Raw genomic sequence first — 19,749 nt, forward strand, 5'->3', positions numbered from 1 at the left:
TGATTAGAGGTAAATCTAAGCTAAAGGCAGTGGTCTGCTAAGAAAATAGCTATGTACTAAAATCTGCCCTACAATCTAATTAAAGAAAGAGGAAAATGAGTAGAGTGGCTACATGCCAGAAAACTATGATCCTGCCCTGATTTTCCCATGGCTGTTTGGCATACCAGAAAGCACTTGAGCTTAATTTCTTTGCTTGTCTGTGTCTCCTTTTTTCCCCCAGTGTTGCAACTTGCTTACCTAAGCCTCATCAACCCACTTATGCAAGCAGAAATGGGAATTTCCATTGAACACATTTCTAGGGAATGTCTGACGTTGGTCATTGAATTGGAAGCAGCTATGTTCATGTCCACAAAACACTTTTTAACCCCTTTTTCTATCATCACCCTTCCATTCCAGTGTTTTAATGTTCAGTTAGAGAGCCTGTGTTTAGAAAATGCACACCTCTTTTCTGGGAGCTCTAAGTATATCTAAAAAGCTAAATCTGACCCGTGGAATCAGAAACTAAGCTGTGATCTGGAAATGGCACTTTTCTGTGGCTCTTTATTAAATAGATATCTGGACCTGGGCACTTTATGTTGACCCACAGCTCAGCGAACCCCTGTAGAAACCTATGATAAGCCAATGAAGTAGTAACATGAATATAAAGGTGGAAAAAGAACCAGTTTCACCCGGCCAGGCATGGCTCAGCAGTTGAGCATCACCTGGAATCCAGGAGATCTCGGTTTGATTCCAGGTCAGGGCACATGCGTGGGTTTGGGGCTTGGTCCCCAGTAGGTGGTATGCAGGAGGCAGTCAATCAATAACTCTCATCACTGATGTTTCTATCTCTCTTTCTCCCTCTCCCTTCCTCTCTCTGAAATCAATAAAGATATGTTTTAAAATAATAATAATAAAACAACAAAAACACTAAAAAAAAAAGCCATTTTCTTACTCATGTTCTTCACAATATGATGGAATATATAAGTAAAATAATTCTTAACTCTACTGGTGATCCTAGGAAACAGACACTGCCAACTGGTATTAAAAATCATCCTGCCCAGCCGGGCGTGGCTCAGCAGTTGAGCGTCGACCTAGAATCCAGGCGATCAGGGTTCGATTCCCGGTCAGGGCACATGCCCAGGTTGTGGGCTCGATCAATGCCTCTCTCATCATTGATGTTTCTATCTCTCTCTCCCTCTCCTTTCCTCTTTCTGAAATCAATAAAGATATATTAAAAAAAAAAATCATCCTTAGAGAAGAGCAGGTGGCCGGGGGCTTCTATGATGCTGATGATGTGAGCATGTTCAGTTTGCACATTTATGTGAATTTTTCCTTATGATTTTTTTATGTATTTCTGTATTCTATATATACTACTTTAATTTTAAAATGTTTAAAACCCCCACAATTGGTTACATATATGTGGCTCTAAATATCCAACATTGTGTTTAATAATCATCCTAGTTATATCTAACATAAATACCTTTACAAACAAGGGGGGATAAAAACAAATAAGCAACAATAATAACAACAGTAGTTCCTTAGTTAAGCAGTACAGCATGCCAGCCACTGCACCATGCCTCAGAGATCAAAAGGCACAGTGTAGGGGAGAAAGTTCTTGGCCACCAGAGGTCTCAAAATGAGACTTAGACCTACCCATACTATTTCCAGGTATAGAATTTGAACTGGGGAGAGAAAGAAGAATTTGAAGATTTATAGGTGAAATATGCTCTGGTTAATTGCTAACCACACCATTTGTTATTGTCTTATACCTGCCTACTTCACAGATTTATGCAACCTGCAGGGGCCCAGAGGGAGGCCAAGTTCCCACCCAGTTCTAGGCTCTTCTTTTCTCAGGATGAATCTTCAGTTTGAATGTGCAATTCAAATTTTCATGTCAGCGTCAAGCTATATGTAGAATCACTGAACAACCCCCTAGATTTCCAAGCATCTCCTAGCAGTGAACACAAATTTATAGGCCAGGCTAGGTAGTAAGCACATCAATAAAACTAAGAATTAACTAACCTCTGTTATAGGAAGTATGGAAAGTCCAGTGAATCCCTCATTAACCTCCTAAGTAGCCACAGTCATGCAGTGTGCACTAATTACCCTCATAAACTGTAGTGAAAATTAAAATCATAACCAGATTTTACTGTGTGTTTTTAAAGCATTAGCCTTACTTGTATCTTGAGAAATTATAATGTTTTCTCATGCTGTTTTCCTTTTCTTTCCATCTCCATCTCTCCCTCCCTCAGCCATGTCCTGCGCTCCAATTGCTCTGTCGCTGTTTGTAAAGCTGTGACCACCTGGCCTGAGAGGAAGGAGGTGGCAGAGGTATTATTTTACTCACTTTGTATGCTCACTGCCTAACACTGTTCAAATGCCAGCAGACCCTCAGTGTGGATTCAATAGTGAGAAGATACAGAGACAAGTCAAATTATACCAGACTAAATACATGTATAAATGTGCAACTTAAAACATAATAATCCATTTAATCTTGTAGAAAATTCTAGCTCTCTATAAAATGTTAGGATTGTCTTATACTTTATTTAGTTCAATATCCTTGTTTAAAAAGTGAGGGTACATAAGGCAAGAAAGGAAAGGGATAAGAATTTTTATAAAACTGCAAAACCAAATTGTAATTGTGTGCAGATATTATGTTCTTCATAGAAAATTTCCAATTATCTATAAGTTATTAGAATATTAATAAAAGAGTTTAGTAAGTTTTCTGGGCATAAAATCAATATATGAGTCAACTGCATTTCTATCAGCAAAAATAAATTAGAAAATGGAGTCTTTAAAAATACAATTTACAATAGCAACAGTAAAACAAGGTACCAAAGAATAAGTCTAACAAAAGATGTGCAGGACCTTTTTGGAGAAAGTTATAAAACTTTGGTGAAAGATATTAAATAAGACCTAAATAAACAGAATAACATAATTTTTCCATGGATAGGAAGATTGGATCTCTTAAGGTACTCATTTCTCTCCAAACTGTTCTATAGATTCAGTAAAAATCTCAGTAAGATATTTTGTGGAACTTTACAGTCTAATTCTAAAAAGTATGAAGAAGAGCCCAGGGCCAAGAATAGCTCAGAAAAATGTACAGGTAAATGTGTTCCACCAGAGTCAAGAAGTAGTGTATAGCTTCAGTAGTTAGGATTCTGTGTCATTAACACAAGGGTGAAAAAAAACACATGGAACATAAAGAGAACCCAGAAACTGATCCACACTTAAACAGGAAATAGGATAGATCAGACACTGCAGATCAGAGGGGTTTTCCATATTTAACAAAGGAAAGTGAGTGTGCATATACCCAAAAAAATCACATAGCCAGCTAAGGCAGAGTCACACTTAGACTTGTCTTCAGGAGCCATGCAAATTTCTCCACCTCATGAGTACTCATTTCTGACTAATTTCTCATTTTTATCACTTGCAGTGTTGGTATTGCCTCAGCCAAAACGTTCTCATGATTTGTTTTTTGTAAGTTTTTTCCATGAGTCATACTCTTCTCACTAACTGTAGTGACCCTTTCTAAACCTCCAGCTACTTCTCTTTTGTTGTAAATATTTTCTAAGTTGCCTAAATTTCCACCATCCTTTTCAAGTTTAAGGGGGAAAAAGTGCATAGCAGATAGAGGACATATGGAAACCTTTTTCTCAAATGTGACTTGAATTAATTGGGGAGTGGGGGAGGGAAAGGAGGTAAGTGTCCCAGACAAGTGAGGAAATGCCAAAGCCTAAAAACACTCCAAGGCAGGTGGGATAGAACACACCTGAGAAGTCTGGAGAAGAGGTCCAGACTGACGTTTTTCGCAATGGAATAGCGATAACTGGGTGAAAGGCATGCCAACGCTAACCACGTAGCCACAGCAGCCAGGGCTCACTTGGGATTTCAAATAATACAATTTAGAAATGAGTTTGATTTCCTTTATTTAAGATAAAGCAGTCCATGGATTGGGGGATTACAGCGCCCCCCAAGCAGTGGAGCATCCTCCCTGAGGGATTTGGGGCAAGCAAGAGCAAGTTTTATAGAACGTTAGAAGATGCAATAAGGAAACGGGGCATGATTGACGTGAAGATCGGGAATTTCCTGGAAAGGCTAGCAGATTCTGGTTTTTAGGGCAAGGTGAGCCAGGTTTAGGTTTCCTAGACAGTGAAGCATTTTCTGCAAGTGGGGACTGAGTTAGGTCTGGATTTGTGCCATGGGCTGAGTCACTGGGGTAGCCTCCATTTTGTGGGTTCTGATATATGAATTTCCCATCTCAGGGATATCTTTCCAAAATACAAGCAATGTAAAAATGAACCGAAGTCCACTGTTGATAAATCTGTTCTAATACTCATTTATTCAACTAGCATTTAGAAAGCACGTTCATTGCTACCTGCCCTCATACCAGAGAACTGGGCTGTAGTGGAAAGAAACCTTTCCTCAAGCAGTTCTGATTGAAGAGACAAAGGAATGTTAAAGAAAACTCCTTAGCCCGGCTGGGCGTGGCTCAGCGGTTGAGCATTGGCCTAGGATCCAGGTGATCGAGGTTCGATTCCCCCATCAGGGCACATACCTGGTTGCGTGCTCGATCAGTGACTCTCTCATCATTGATGTTTCTGTCTCTCTCTCTCCCTCTCCTTTCCTCTCTCTGAAATCAATAAAGAGATATTAAAAAAAAAAGAAAACTTCTTAGATGTATTGATTCTGAGCAAACTTGCCATAAGGGTACTAACTTCAAAGAAAGCTAATTCAAATCTTGCTTCTGCAAAGAGTCTTTATAGGGAAAAAGAAAACATTGTCTGATAAAATTGTTAGTTTGGGCACTAGAAGAAATATATGTTAAAGTTTGTTGATCTGGTCCTAAGATTGTTTAAAGGTTTTAAGTTTGTAAAACTATTGTATGTATACCCATTTTGAAGGCTAAAGTATAATTGCATTGCCCAGGGTGGTAATCAGATATACTACCAATTGGTAAAGAAAAAGTGCTCTAAATGTTGTCGAAAAGTAATTATGTTTGTGTCCAAGTTTGACAAAATTTGTTTCTATTTCAGTCCCTAAAATTTCTCCTAAGAAAAAGGGGAGACATAAATTATAATATATATGTTGCCTGTCATGAGTAAAGATAGTGACAGAGCTTTTTGTGATGAATAAGAGTTATTAATAAAAGCAAAAATGATAGTATAAAATGTTCAATGTCTCTGCTACATTGAATTAGGAAGGCACGTGATCACATCTTACTACAGGAATTTCAGTGTTTTTTTGTTCTCTACCATATCCTATATGGAATATTCTGTCAACTAACAAAGTGTCTTCACTCTGACTCTCATTTAGCAAAGCACTCTTATCATTAACTGACTAGCAGTGAAAAGTTCTTGGAGCAGAAAGATCTGGCTTGAACAGCTCTAGTCCCACCATTTAATCAGGTTAAAGGTTAGAAAGGTTACTTAAACTTTCTGAGCATCAGTTTCCTCATTTCTAAAATGGAAGTGGTTTCCCACCTTTACAGAGTTTTTGTGAAGGTTGTATAAGATAATGTATGTAAAACCACCTGGCACAAGGTAAAGCATCCAATAAAATTATAATTATATTACCATCATCATTTTTTCCAGCCAGTGTGGATATACTCTCCCCATTGCATCTTATATTTGTATCTTAGCCCCAAAACTTAGTAGCTATAAGTTCAGGGAAGATTATTTAATGTTTCTCATTTGAATTCCTCATCTGTAAAGTTGGGATAAAGTAAGAACTACATCACAGAGCTGTGATGGCAACTAGTGGAAATAATATGAGTGCCCTACAGTGTAGTTCCTTACTAAATGATATTCCCTTGACCCAGAATATCCAGATCTGGTATTTCTGCCAACTGAGAGACATTTCTGTGTTATAAGTGAACAAATGGTCATTTCATTTGCCAGTTTGGTTGTAAGTTTTGTTAGTGTGAGGCAGTCCTCTAGCCCATCAAGCTTGTATGAGAATTCTAGTTCCTCTACATTGTTGCCAACTTTTGGTGTCATTAGTCTGTTTAATTTTAGCCATTTTATATCTTACATTCATAATGGTCTTATATTAATAGTACATAAAGAACTACTTACATTAATAAAAATGTCAACTATAGTTGAAAAAATTAAAGTAGAAAAAAAATTTTTTTAAATAAGAAAAAGAGAAAAAATGAACACAATTCTTGAATAAGCACTGACCTAAAGGAGAAGGCTAATTTATCTGCTGACAGTAGGAGCAGGATGATCTTAAGGAGAAAGGTGAATCTTTAAAAGGGGCCATGAAAGGAATGAGAACAGTTTGTGACCAAAAGCACACAGAAGGATTTCAGAGCAACACTGGGAGCCCAGTTGAGACATTATCCAATAGGGTTGCACGATTTCTCCAGCATTGTTCAGTCTCTTGGAAACAGTAAAAGAGAGTCAAAGTCCAAGTTAGAGATAATCATCAGTAAGGCGTATCAGGGTGGGATAACTACTGAAAGAAATGATCCCAAAATTCCAATGGCTTACTGCCAAAGAAAGGTTTGACGTGGAACTGTAGGCAGTGAATGGTCTATTGTCCACATAGTCACTCAGGATCCAGGGTCATCTTATCTTGTCTCTCTGTAATCCTGCAGGTTTTCTCAGTTGTCTCCATTCACCCAGTGGATGCAGGAGAATTGCTAGAATTAGACATGGGAAGCTTTCGTGGACCAGCCCAGAAGTGCTGCTCATCACTTAGACTCACACTTCACTGGCCAGAATTTAGTTACTGGTTTTATCTAATTGCTGGGGGAAAAGATAAATAAATCACCTGTCCTGGGAGGTGAGGGTAATGAAGACACTGGGGACCACTTCCAGTCTCCACACAGAAGGCAGAAGGCAGATAACAATATTTTTTAGAATAGGGTCAAAAACAAAAACATGAGAATTTTTCAAGTTTAGTTTATATAATAACATAATATATTATACACACTCATTTTTATTTCCCCTCTTGAAAGCTAGTTTATACCCTTACTTCCTTAATATCTTTAGTACTTACTGCCCAGTACCCTTTTTTACCTCATTCCTGGCATTATTCTCAGTTGGATGTTTGAGTTTATGTTCCTCCATCAGCCCTCAGCTCTGTGCTGAGAAGTCACCCTGTGCTTGGGTTTACTCCCTCTCCAGATGTCTGTTCCAGCTGCCTGTGGTCTGCTTTACACTTGTGCTCAGGCACTTGGTTTCCCCTGCTCTTTGCCTACTCAAAATCACATTGATTCTTCAAAGCTCAACTTAATTCAAACGACACTTTCCTGTGAGCTTTTCCATAACGAAATACACGTAGGCCCTTGACATACTTTTAGATTCTATGTCTTCCATTTACTTACTTTGATCTTGCCTTGGGAACTCTAAGAACTTGGAGGATTTTTTTTTCATCTGCAATATGGAAGTAATAGTTATCTGACAGAATAATGGTAAGTGTTCAGTCCAGTATATAAAGTACGAAGTATCTAGCGAATAATAGGTTCTCAAAAATCCGAGTGATAATTTCCATTCTACTCATCGTATTTGCATTTATCAGTCCTTTCGAACATTACCACATTGTCCCATGTGCTATTGGTGTCTGTGCACTTGTCTTCTCCTCATCAGTGGATTTGGGATTATGAGCAGTTTTCTTTTTTAAGCAGGCATGCACATGCGTGCGTGCATGTGTGTATGTGTGAATAAATTCTTAATAGTACTGAGCACATTTACTCATGGCACAGATCTAATAAATGTGTGCCAATGTTCTTGTCGAAAAAATAGATGGTGAAAAGATATAAGCTAATGTGGTAAGTACAAGAAACATACAGACTTTTTTAAAAAGTTATTTATATTTTTATAAATTAAAGTCATTCCAAGTTTGCTAATAATGATGTCATTCTGACCCACTTGCATGCAATGTGTACTCTGTTAAGTGAGAGAAGACAGGTTATAATTTGTGCCAAGAACTGTACATTACCAGTACCTTTCATATGAATACCATGGTCAACACATAGGCTTTTAACAAGGAAGAATCCTGCATAGGCAAGCACAAATATATCTCAGTAAACACGAAGGCACTGTATGTATGTTGCACAAATGGAAAGGACGAGTATAAAGTAGAATAACATTGAAGTTAAATGTTTTGTGTTCTCCAGTTAACCATTAAGAGTCCAGTTTGCAACTCTTCCTTTCACTGCTTTTCTTCCCCCCGAGGAAGTGAGGCAGAATGAGTCCCTTTTGAGAGAAATTAAACTTGTTTGCCATTTTCCACCAATTTGCTTGATAGAGCCAAGCACAATTCTGTAACTGCTCCTCTTTCCTAAAAACTTAAGGAAAGACTCATGGATATTTGATTTAAGCAAATAAAGAGAGGCTTCAGTGTGTGACCAGTATGTATATAAACTGGAGAGAAACTTAACAAAAGATTCGGAAATGGAGGGTCTACAGCAGATTTTTTTCCCCATCACATGCAAATGACAGAATAAATATACCAAACTCTTTCATTATATGTAATGTTCACCTTTGTATTAGTATTAAGATCTTGCTTCTAAAATCACTATTCAGGAAGTTGATTTATAACTTTAAAGTTGCTATTCCTTATGTGTTTCTAAGAAACTAAAAGTTACCAAGTTAGTACATGGAATTAAGAACTGGGGCTAAGTGTGGTGGTTGCCAGAAGGAAGGGGGTAGGAGGAATGTGGAGTGAAGAGGGTCTTAGTATATGGTGACAGGAGAAGATACTACTTTGAGTGGTGGGCACACAGAGCAAATACAGATCTTGTAACATAGAAACCCACACCTGAAACCTATATGTTCATATTAACCATTGTTACCCCAATACATTTAATAAACTGTTATATAAAAAAAAAAGAACTGGGGCTAAAATAAAAATAAAGACAACTAAAAATATTTCATGCCCTCATTTTTTTTGAAGCCCTGAAGTGATTTTTTTTTAAAAAGAATTCATGCCATGGCTTTACTTGAAAATATTTCTATCATTGCCATTTTATTCTGTAGAGCATTAAACTGACATGGAATCTGGGTTGCTTCTGATTATATAAAGATTGAAAGAGACAGAGCCTTTCAGTCTGGGCTCACCTGCCTACTCATGGGACCTCTGTAGTTAAAATGTGAGAGAATCAAACTGTTGTTTTAACTAAATTAAAATAGATTCTGATAATAAGCAATAAGATATATAGGGCAAAATGTGTCTGAAAGTACTCACTACAGTTCACATAGTGCTTTCATGTTTACTGAGATATATTTTGTGTTTGCTTATGCAGGATTCTTGTTAACTCGTGTGTGTTTCTTGAACTTACCACATTAGCTCAAATCTTTTCACCATCTACTTTTTTGATGAGAACTTCAGCACACATTTATTGGATCTGTGCCATGAGAAAATGTGCTCAGTACTGTTAAGGATTCATCCTTTCTCCCTCTCTCTCTCTCTCACACACACACACACACACACACATGCTCACATGCACATGTGTGCTTGCTTAAAAAAGAACATCTGCTCATAATCCCAAATCCATTGATGAGAGGACAAGTGCACAGACACCAATAACACATGGAAAAATATGGTAATGTGTGAAAGGACCGATAAAATAAGAATGACCTTGCATTCCTTCAATAACAACCATGATATATATTAAGCTCTACCGTACGTGAGGCACAGTATGAGTTGCTTTACAGATTACATCTATTGGCTAGATTGCTACCTCCCCTCCCCCATCGCCTTCACCATTCACCACACACACACATCCATAAAAGAAATTCTGTAACCAGTTATCTTGGGGAAAGATAAGACCCAATAAATCTACCACCCTGCTATTCTTTATCATGTCCCATGCTTTAAGGCTCTCAACTCAGCTGCCCTTTTAGGTACTCCATCACTCCCATTCGTCCATGTATCCATCCATTCATTCCTCCATTTATTCAAAACGATTTAAGCATGTGCATTGACTTACTGTGAGTTAGGTACTTCCTATGGGATACAAAACAGATATGGTTTCTATTACCACAGAACTTTAGTAAGAGAGACAGTAATCAAGTAATCACATAAATACCTAAATAGTTATATACAAAAATAAGAGCTATGGTAGATAGAAATCATATGACATGAGAGAGAATAACAGTCAGGTCTAATTTAGCCTGGGGGCTTAGAAAAAATTAAGAAAGTGTTTAAATGGGCATCTGAGAATGATGCGGAGTTAGTCAAATGAGAAATGGGGGGAGCTAGAAGAGGAAACACTAAAGCTGAGTAAGTATCTGAGCATTAGAACAACCAAAAGAGGGCGAGGCAGTAAGTACAGTGAAGAGAGGGAGGGGGAGGGGGGTTTTAGATCTTTTCTTAAAACTATTAGGAAATATTTACAGTACTGATTATTTTATATTATGTAATCTTTATACTAGGTAATATTTGTAATACTTATAAATTTTAAGTATTTACAATACTGATGATTTGAAGCAGAGGAGTAACATGGTCAGATTTATCTTTCGAAAAAATCACTCTGGCTGTTGATAAGGAAAAGATATATGAGGGGGTTCAGAGAGGATATGGGATATTATGCAAGAGATAAATGACGCTCCCTTGGACCACAGTGGTGGCAGAGTTGAGAGATACTTCTGTAGAGAAGACTTGATAACTCTTGTAACCAGCCTCCAAGATGGTTTCCATGATCTTTACCTCCTATTATTCATTTTTTTATATAAGCAGCTTCCATATGGAACCAGGTTCAGCTGTGTGACCAATAGAAGATTACAGAATTGACATTGTATTACTACTGAGGTGAGATCATACAAGGCATTGCAAACTTTTTAGGTCGCTCATTCTGGGGAAAGTGTACAGCCATGCCATGAGGACACTCAAGCAGCCTTTTGGAGAAGTCCGTGTGAAGGACAGTTGGGGCTTCACACCAGCAATAAAGACCAACTTGCCAACCATGTGAATGAGCCAGCTTCAAAGTAGATCTTTCTGCCCCAGTAAGCCTTACCTGTGTAGCCTTAACTGACATCTCACTGCATCATTAAGAGACCCAAAGCCAGAATTGCCTAGCCAAGTCATATCTGAATTCTTGAACCACAGAAATTTTGAGAGATAACAAATAGTTATTGTTGCTATAAACCACTAACTTGTTAACAGCAATACATAATTAACATGGTGACATTGATTATGGTTAAGTGAGAAATAGAGATCAAAGCTAATTCCTAGATTTTTGGCTTGCACAGCTGATTTGACAAACTTATACAGAGAATACAGGCTGTGAGTGACCTAGGTTTTGATGGTAAAACAAATTCTGTTTTATTTTTTATTAATTTGGGATGCCTTTGGGACTTCCATTGGTTGTAAATATCAGGATTATTAGTTGGAAGCAGAGTAAACAAGCTTTGATTCATACAGAAATCATCAAAAGTTATTGAGGAAGAAAACTTTAGAAGAAAACAGGAAAATATCAACATGAACTTTTAGTAGGCACTTCTTAAACAGAACACAAAAAACACTGAATGTACAGAGTAACATATCTTGGAAATTCTCTTCTTCACAACTACTTTTTATCAAAACACAACATTAAGAGAGTGAAAAGGTAAAAGCAACCCATGGCTGGAAACAAGATATTATGTGTATATATCTCAAAGGAATCATATCCAGAATATCAAACCTACAAATGGGTGCGCACAGCAGTGAGGAGGTGTCCTCGGCCTACCCACCTCCTGCTGCCCGAGCCCCGCCCACCCCTGCAGCCGCTGCTCCCCTTGCTGTGACGAAGGAAGTCTTTCAGACAGAGCCCAGCCCAGTGAAAGCTCTTCACCTACAACCTGACCGCTGGAGAGTTCCTGGGGCACCCCTCCGAGAGCTGGGATTTCATCCTGCTCTTCTACCCCATCTTTTGTGGGTTCCTGGCTGCACTCCTCACGTTCACAATCTGGGCTATACTTCAGACGCTTAAGTGATGAGGTTCAAAAAGTCTTCTCTGTAGACTTCTAGTCCAGGACTTACGGTTTAACAAAACCAGTGCTGGTGCTGGAATATTCATTCAGTATGTCTGAGCCAGAGTCTTATAAAGGGGACACAGAAGACCTTAAGAAGTTCCTAAAGCCATATGCTTTAGAAGGACAGAAGACCCGCACAGTCTACCCTGATGGGGCACTCTGAACAGAAGGGGCCCGTCACATGTCAGTTTCCTGTTGCCTTACTTCAAGCACGCAGTGGTGTGGATGATCCTGGCCTCGGCTGCTCCAGTGGACACCCTTACATTCTTGTGAAAATGAACAGAGTAATTTGATTAAAGCCTCAAGAAGAACCAAGGATAGAATGCTCTAGTATTCCTAAGGGTTAGAACTCAGCAACTCTATCAGCTTATCCTCCCAAGGGAAATACAGACTTAAAATATTTTCCATAGTATGGGGGAAAACTACAAGTGAGGTATCTATAGCCATTAGTTGCTATCCAGCTCAGTTTTGATGCTAGCAGTACCCCCAAAGAAGTAACAGTCACATGCAAGATTGTTGGATCACCCAACCTGAAAGACCAAGGACGAGTTGCATTTAAAATTATAATGCATGCGTAGGAGGAGTTAAAATATCTCCACAGAGTAAATGTGTTGTCTGTCTTCACTGTATGTCAGCTGGACCTGACATTCTAGACTTATGACACCATCTGAAAGAAAGGTGGGGTGGTACATGAAAGTTTTGAATTTCAGTCCATTTTTATATATTGTGCTTATGTGGATATCTTGCTGTTTCTCTGGAGGTCTCTTCCCAGTGTTATAAAGTAATTGATTTTCCTGAGAAACCTTAAAAATTGTACCTACCACTGTAAAAATTAACTCATGTCTTATGGGAAATTTGGTAGTCTTGTGGAGACATTTAAGATTATTATAAAGTTGTTACTCCAGAATTATGAGTTTGAACACCTGTATACAGGAATTTAGGGAGACTTAAGAAATTACATATTTTCCTGACCCAAAAAATAATTGAGAGACTGTGTCTCTCTCAGTTAACAGCAAAAGGAAGCAGTAGAGGTCTACGGTGTAAGGGACACAGTGAACACCTGTCATATTCCAATTTTGGGGCCTGAATGTCACCCCCATCCTCAATATCCCACATAAAATTATATATGTGTAATTATAATATATATGTGCATGATCTTGATATGCTCCCAAATTCTAAGGACAAATATTCTTGTTCAGAAATTGTCTTAAGTTTCTGTTGAATGACTCCTTTAGAGAATACGGAGAGATGTGCTGTTTATCATCCTGAATGATCTAAGTGAGTTTGGACTGAACATCAACATCTCTGCCTTAGAAGAGGTAATTAAAAGAGATCTAAATACTTCACTTAGAAGCATCCTGCAGCTTGCCCATGGACTTTGACTTTTGAGATAGCCAGCTCAAATATCTGGGTGGCTCAAGCATGCAAAATAAACCTACTTCAGCAGAGAACAGGAAGCCATGTACCTGACATTTTGAACACTGGAAGCATTTTCTTGAATTAGTTTTTAACAAAAGAAAAATTCTCTGAATTGTTTTTCTTTATCCTGAAATTTTTATCCCATTTTATTTAAAAGAATCATAAACAACTTAGCCTAACCTCTTGAACAAATTTCTAAAAGAACTCTGCCTCAGACTATATATAGTTCAAGGTGTTTATGTTTTTTAAAATTAATTAAACATTTATTGTACATCCTGCCAGTACTGGGCTAAGGGTGAGGAATACAAAGTACATCTCTGCTCTGACCTTGCTTGATTTAATGGACTCCAGCTCAACAACACCTGTTTCCCAAGACAAATGGTTTAAAAACAAGGTATACTGTGGTGATTACCAGATGGAAAGGGGGTGGGGGAGGTAGAAGAGGGTAAAGGGGGGATAAATGGAGACTTGACTTGGGGTGGTGAACACACAATACAATATACAGATGATGTGTTATACAATTGTACACCTGAAACTTACATAATTTTATTAACCAGTGTCACCCCTATAAATTCAATAAAAAATAAAAAAAATAAAAAGAAGGTACATTGATGATTCAGATTTTAGATAGAATGTTTATGCCATGAAATATCTAAGTACAGTGAAAAATTTTAAGAAGATGCCCTAGCCAGTTTGACTCAGTGGTTAGAGCATCAACCCTCGGACTGAAGGGTCCTGGGTTCAATTCCGGCCAAAGGCACATGCCTGCATTGCAGGCTCAGTCCCCAGCCCTGGTGGGTGCTTGAGCAGGAGGCAGCCAATCCATGTGTCTCTCTCACATCAATGTTTCTGTCTCTCTCTCTCTCCCCCCTTTCCACTCTCTCTGAAAAGCAATGGAAAAAATATCCTCAGGTGAGGATTGAAAAAGTAAATTTTTAGGAGAAGTGAAATCCATGGGAAGAACTTGGCAAAGCATTAGCAATGGCATATTTTACAAAACAGGGAAAGAAAACAGTGTGCATGGGAAGGAAAGTTGTCATGATCCATTAGCATTTATTGCATCCTTATGTTTCAGGCCCTCTGACAAGAGCTTAGCAACTATTAATCGAATTTAATTCTCACTAAACCACTCTGAGGTAGATATCATTATTATTCCCATTTTACAAGTGAGGAATCTCAGGCTCAAAGACATTAAATAAACTTCTCAAGGCTATGGAACTAGTAACCATTAGAGTTGGCATTTGAACTACGCTTTTAACATGTTTGACAGATGTTTGGATCAGTTTTGAGAAATTCTGTTAACATGGAGTATTTCTTAGGATTATATTCAGATGCTTATAGCTGAAAAATTCTAAAACCTAAGTAAGATAGAAATTTATACTCTCGTGTAAAAAACTTAAGTACCAGATAGTTTCGAGTTGGTACAGCAGCTCTAAGAGGGCACCAAAGACCCAGCTCTTAACTTTCTCCCTAACAGGCATCTCATCACATAATTCCTATTCTCAAAATTACTTTATGATCCATTTAGTTGAGTCAGCTTCCCTTTAACAGCCTTTCTTGAAGATCTGGACAATGGCCACTAATAGCTCATTGCCGCAAGTTGGATAATTACCCCTTACTGTAAAGGAGGATGGGAAATGCAGTCTTTCATTCTAGGTGGCTGTGTGCCCAGCGCAAAAAGCAGAGTTCTGTTACCAAGGAAGAAAGTGAGAATGGATGTTGGGAAAGGAATATAATCACCCCTGCCGAAAATATCTGCAGATTGCCCCCCTTCCAGTTTTATTGAGATATAATTGACATGTAACATTGTATTGATTTTAGGTGTACAGCATGATGATTTGAGATATGAATATATTGTGAAATGATTACCACAATAAATTTAGTTAACATCCATCATCTCATAGTTTGAATTTCTTTTCTTGTGATGAAAACTTTTAAGACCTGTTATTTTAGCCACTTTCAAGTATATGATACAGTATTTATTGTTAACTTTAATCACCATACTATATATTACATTCCCAGAATGCAAATTGTGTTTTAAATTTTTATTTCTAATCTAAAATCTATAACATTAAAGCTACTCTTTGAACTATTTATGTGCAGTAAAATCTTAAATAATTGAAATAATCAAATGAGAGGCTGTGTTTAATTTAGTTCTTTGTTTTAGGATTTCCCAACAACTCATGGAGTTCTCTGAAGTGCTAATAGCAGTCACTTTATCATTGATTCCTATACATTTCTCTAGATTTGTTTGATAACCACCTTTTAAAAAAGTACTTCTTAAAGCTATACTAAATGATCAGAGGAGATTAAAAGAAAATAAAGCATTTTTTGTCATTTCAAGGAACTTAAAAGTCTAGAAATACATGCATTTTTAATTGTGTGTTTTTACTTTGAAATGATCTCAAATTTACAAGTTTTATAAGCACAGTAGGAATAATTTTTGCCCTGACCTTTTGAAAGTAAGTGTTCAACATGATTCTCTAATACCTCTGAATACTTTTGTGTGTATTTCCTACAAACAAGGACATTCTTCAATATAATCATAACAAAACCATTATAATCAGAATATTAAATATTGAAAAGTTATCATCAAAGAATCATCATATCCCATTAAAATTTTATACATTGTACCAATACTGTCTTTACTATCAAAATGATCCAGCTCAGAATTATGTTTTCAATGCAGTTTTTGTGTTAGTCGTCTTCAATCTTCCCAGTTTTTCCGTGACTTTAAGGAGCTTGATAATTTTGACAATTGCAGGCCTATCATTCTGTAGCACTTCCGTCAGCTTGGGTTCATTTGACATTTCCTCATAATTAGATTCAAGTAATTTGTTTATTGCAGGAATATTACAGCAGTGATACTTAGTGCCTCCTATCAAGTGGCACATAATTTCGATTTGTCCTATTACTGGTGATATGTTCTTTAATTGCTTGATTAGGATGGTTTTTGCCAGGCTTTTCTACCATAAAGTTACACTTTTTTCCCCTTTGTAATTAGTAAATATTTAATGGGGGAGACACTTTGTATATATCTTAATATGCCTCATGAAATTTTGTTTATGCATGCATGCCTGTTTGTATGTATATATAGATTCTTAGAGTCCTATTTAATTCAATAGGTTTCCATCCATTTCTATCATTTTTTATTCTGTTGTTCATGCCGTTCCAAATTTGGTCAATGAGAGCTCATTTTAGCTACCCTCTGTATCCTTTTGACAGAGGCCAAGGAATGCCATCATTCCTTGGGTATTTCTTTCTTTCTAGCAGAACAGGATATTCCAGACTCATTTTGTACGTTCCCTTCCCCAAACCTGGAACTGGCATTTTCTTCATGAAGTCCTTGTACTTTTTAATGGAGAATGGTTTTTACAAATCAAGGTCAGGGCGCTAGGTGTGCTCGCTTCTATTGAGTCATTGCTGCCTGTGGGTCCTCTTAATGGGCAGAGCTAGAGAATAGACAGATTGATATAGATATAAAGATACAGATATACACACAGCCATGCATACTCACAGTTACATCTATACTTATCTCTATATCTGCCTCTACATTGGATATTACAAGTTCACGCTGATACCTCCAATTCAACCCAGCACCGCAGGTTCACTCTAGTTTTTCTCTTGCCATACTGCAGCTTCCTTTTCTGAAAGCAGCCTGGCTCACATTACCCTTAATGTATTCATTTTTCCCGGGCCCTAGGAATGAAACGCTCCATTACGATTGCCCACGCTGCCCTCTGGCAGATGCCCTCCTCCCCTACCGTGAGCTCGGACACCCTCCCCTGAGCTACTTCCTCTCCCTGTGCTGACACTCCTCACTCCGCTTCCCTCCGCACTCCACTCAGACCACATAGCCCTGGGCTGTATTGTACAGGGATGGGCCCCAGGCAACCTACTGGCAGGGAGGGGTGGGCAGGGAGACCAGGGCTCCCAGCTTTGGTCTGAGAACTGTTGATTTCAGCTGCCAGCATGTGGGTGCCCTCTTCACCTTGCTCTCGCCCCAGCACCCTGTGGGGCCACCTCCCCCCTACTGGGGTTCTGATATGATTACTGTAACACCCTCCTATAAAGGTGCCCTCCTTACCCCCCTGACTCCCCACTCTGTGCCACAGTGGCCTCCATCCCACCACTGACACCTACTGTTGGCCCCACCAAATGGTTTTTGGACTGAATTGTTGAGAAAGGAAAAGGAAGATAAAAAGAAAGGGAAGAAAAGAGAGAGCAAGTAAAGTGGGGAGAAGAGTAAAAAATAAGCTAATGAGGAAGAAAAAGAAAGACAAATTTTGGGGGAAATAATAAAGTCATAAATTTCAAAGAGACCGTGACAGTTCATAGTCTAGTGATTCCCAAGCCTAGAATGTTGGAATCACCTGGAGAATTTTTTAAAAATCACGATCATGAATGTCCTGGCGAAGAGGCTGTTATTTAGCCAGGTCCCCTGATGTCCTGTAGTGTTTTCAGTCTCTCCCTGCCGGGCCCTGCAGTTTCCTCCAGCTTCAGGAGAGTGAGTGTGTGTTAAGGCGGTGGGAGGGGGTCCACCTGATGAAGCTCTCCCCACTTCCACTTCAGGCTGGACAGAATGAAACTCTGAATATACTTTCAGTATTTGGCCTCCATGCAGTGTCCCATTAAAAGGGTTTTTTTGCTTTAAAATGATGGGAAAGCTTGCACTACACCATTTTGCTTCTCTTAGTCACTTCCTTTGGCCTTTACTATAATCAAGGCAAATTTTTGAAATACTCAAGGATTCTTTTAGAAATACAGGCATTCTTCAGCCCAACACGGATTACTCCAATAACAATCTAATTTAATATTTTATCTAGTAACACATATCATTTCATAATATTTTCACATAGTTAATAGGCTCATTCTTTCATACAAAGGCGAAATTGAAAATTCTTTTTAAAACAAACCTGGTATTTTGGAAACAGTTATGTTTAGAAATCGATGTACTAGCTAAATCATAACAGGCATTAAAGCCATAGCTTCCCCCCCCACACTAAGCAGATGAAGTACAGTAATATATACATATGTAGCTTTTCGTATCACATTAATTCAACAAATACTTACCATGTGCCTTCTATATGTTCAGCACCATGAAAAAATAAGTAGTCCCACTGTATGGAAGTAGCTCATACTTTATTCATAGAGACACAAACAAAGATAAAAACAAAAATAAATACAGTGCAACACTATTGGTATAAGTATAAAGATAAAAGAGAGAGACTATGATGGAGCCCAGAGAAAGGGCATATAGGCCAGTCTAGGGAGTTTAGAAAAGGCTTTGTATAGGAGGTGAGGTTTGAGCTGCAAAGCTTATTCCCATGGGTTATCTCAAAAGTGCCCTTAGATGTGTCCAGGCTGAACTTAAGCATATGAATTTCTACGTGAAGCCCATTTGCTGCTTCAGCTCTAATGTAAGATGCAGCAAATGAGCTTAGATGTACTCGTTAGATATAAGGATCTCTGTGCCTTCTTAAATAGGTGTGAGTAGGCAGGTTCTGAAGCATAGCATCATTCACCCCTTCTTCCACACCTCATTTAATGGACGTTAATGGTTTTGTTTTTGTTATTGTACTTTTTAATACCTTCTTGTTGGAAACATTTGCGAAGTGGCCTGCTTTGGGACAAGATATACAAGAGCTGAAGCTAGATAATCTAGGTAGTGAGAACTGGATCCACCACTTGTTAATAATATGTTGGGCAATTCATGTCATTTTTTACAGTGGCTTTGTTTGTAAAATTGGTGCGAACATGTCTTTTCAGATTCTTACGTGAGATGAATTAAGTAATGTAAGATCATATCTTTGTTATGCTTAATACAGTATTTCATAGACATTGAAACAGTCTATGTGATAAGATGTATCCTTTCATCATTTTCAAGTAATGGATTTCCACCTCCTCACCCTAAAAGATGACAAACTGGTACTAAGTATAATATGTACTTCCTTGCAAATGATAAGTAGTCAATCTGTGTAAGTTCTATCTACGAAAGTAGTGCAGGCCTACTAGTATGCTTCTGATAGGAAATGGGTGTGAGAGATGGACCAATACAGATAAATCAGCATCCTATGTGTTTGAAAATGCATCAGTCATTTTAGTTTAAGAAAGAGAGACAGAGAAACCCATCTTTGGTTATTGGAAAATTCTCATGGAACATGATTAATAGATGAAATAGATGCATGGATGCTTATACATGAGCTAGAGCCTTAGGCCTTAATGTCAGGTCTAGAGCTTTAGCTATAAACAGAAGATAGTAGGATAGTATATTTGAAGAGTTCAGTGGCAGATCTAGTGAAGTTCTGGAGAATTAAAATTATCCTGTCAACAGTTGCAAGATGATCTGGTGAGAGTAGAAAAAGTGAATTTGGGGATAAAATTATCA

At 38.1% G+C, this 19,749-nt stretch overlaps 1 pseudogene; it reads left to right on the forward strand.

The window, feature by feature from the left end:
* LOC107532374 (sodium/potassium-transporting ATPase subunit beta-3 pseudogene) overlaps positions 1–12,520 on the forward strand; it is a 37,977-nt pseudogene extending 25,457 nt beyond the window's left edge.
* Positions 12,521–19,749: the final 7,229 nt, after the last annotated feature.

Source organism: Miniopterus natalensis, chromosome 11 (assembly GCF_054644295.1).
Source record: "Miniopterus natalensis isolate mMinNat1 chromosome 11, mMinNat1.hap1, whole genome shotgun sequence".
In the NCBI taxonomy this organism is placed as follows: domain Eukaryota; kingdom Metazoa; phylum Chordata; class Mammalia; order Chiroptera; family Miniopteridae; genus Miniopterus; species Miniopterus natalensis.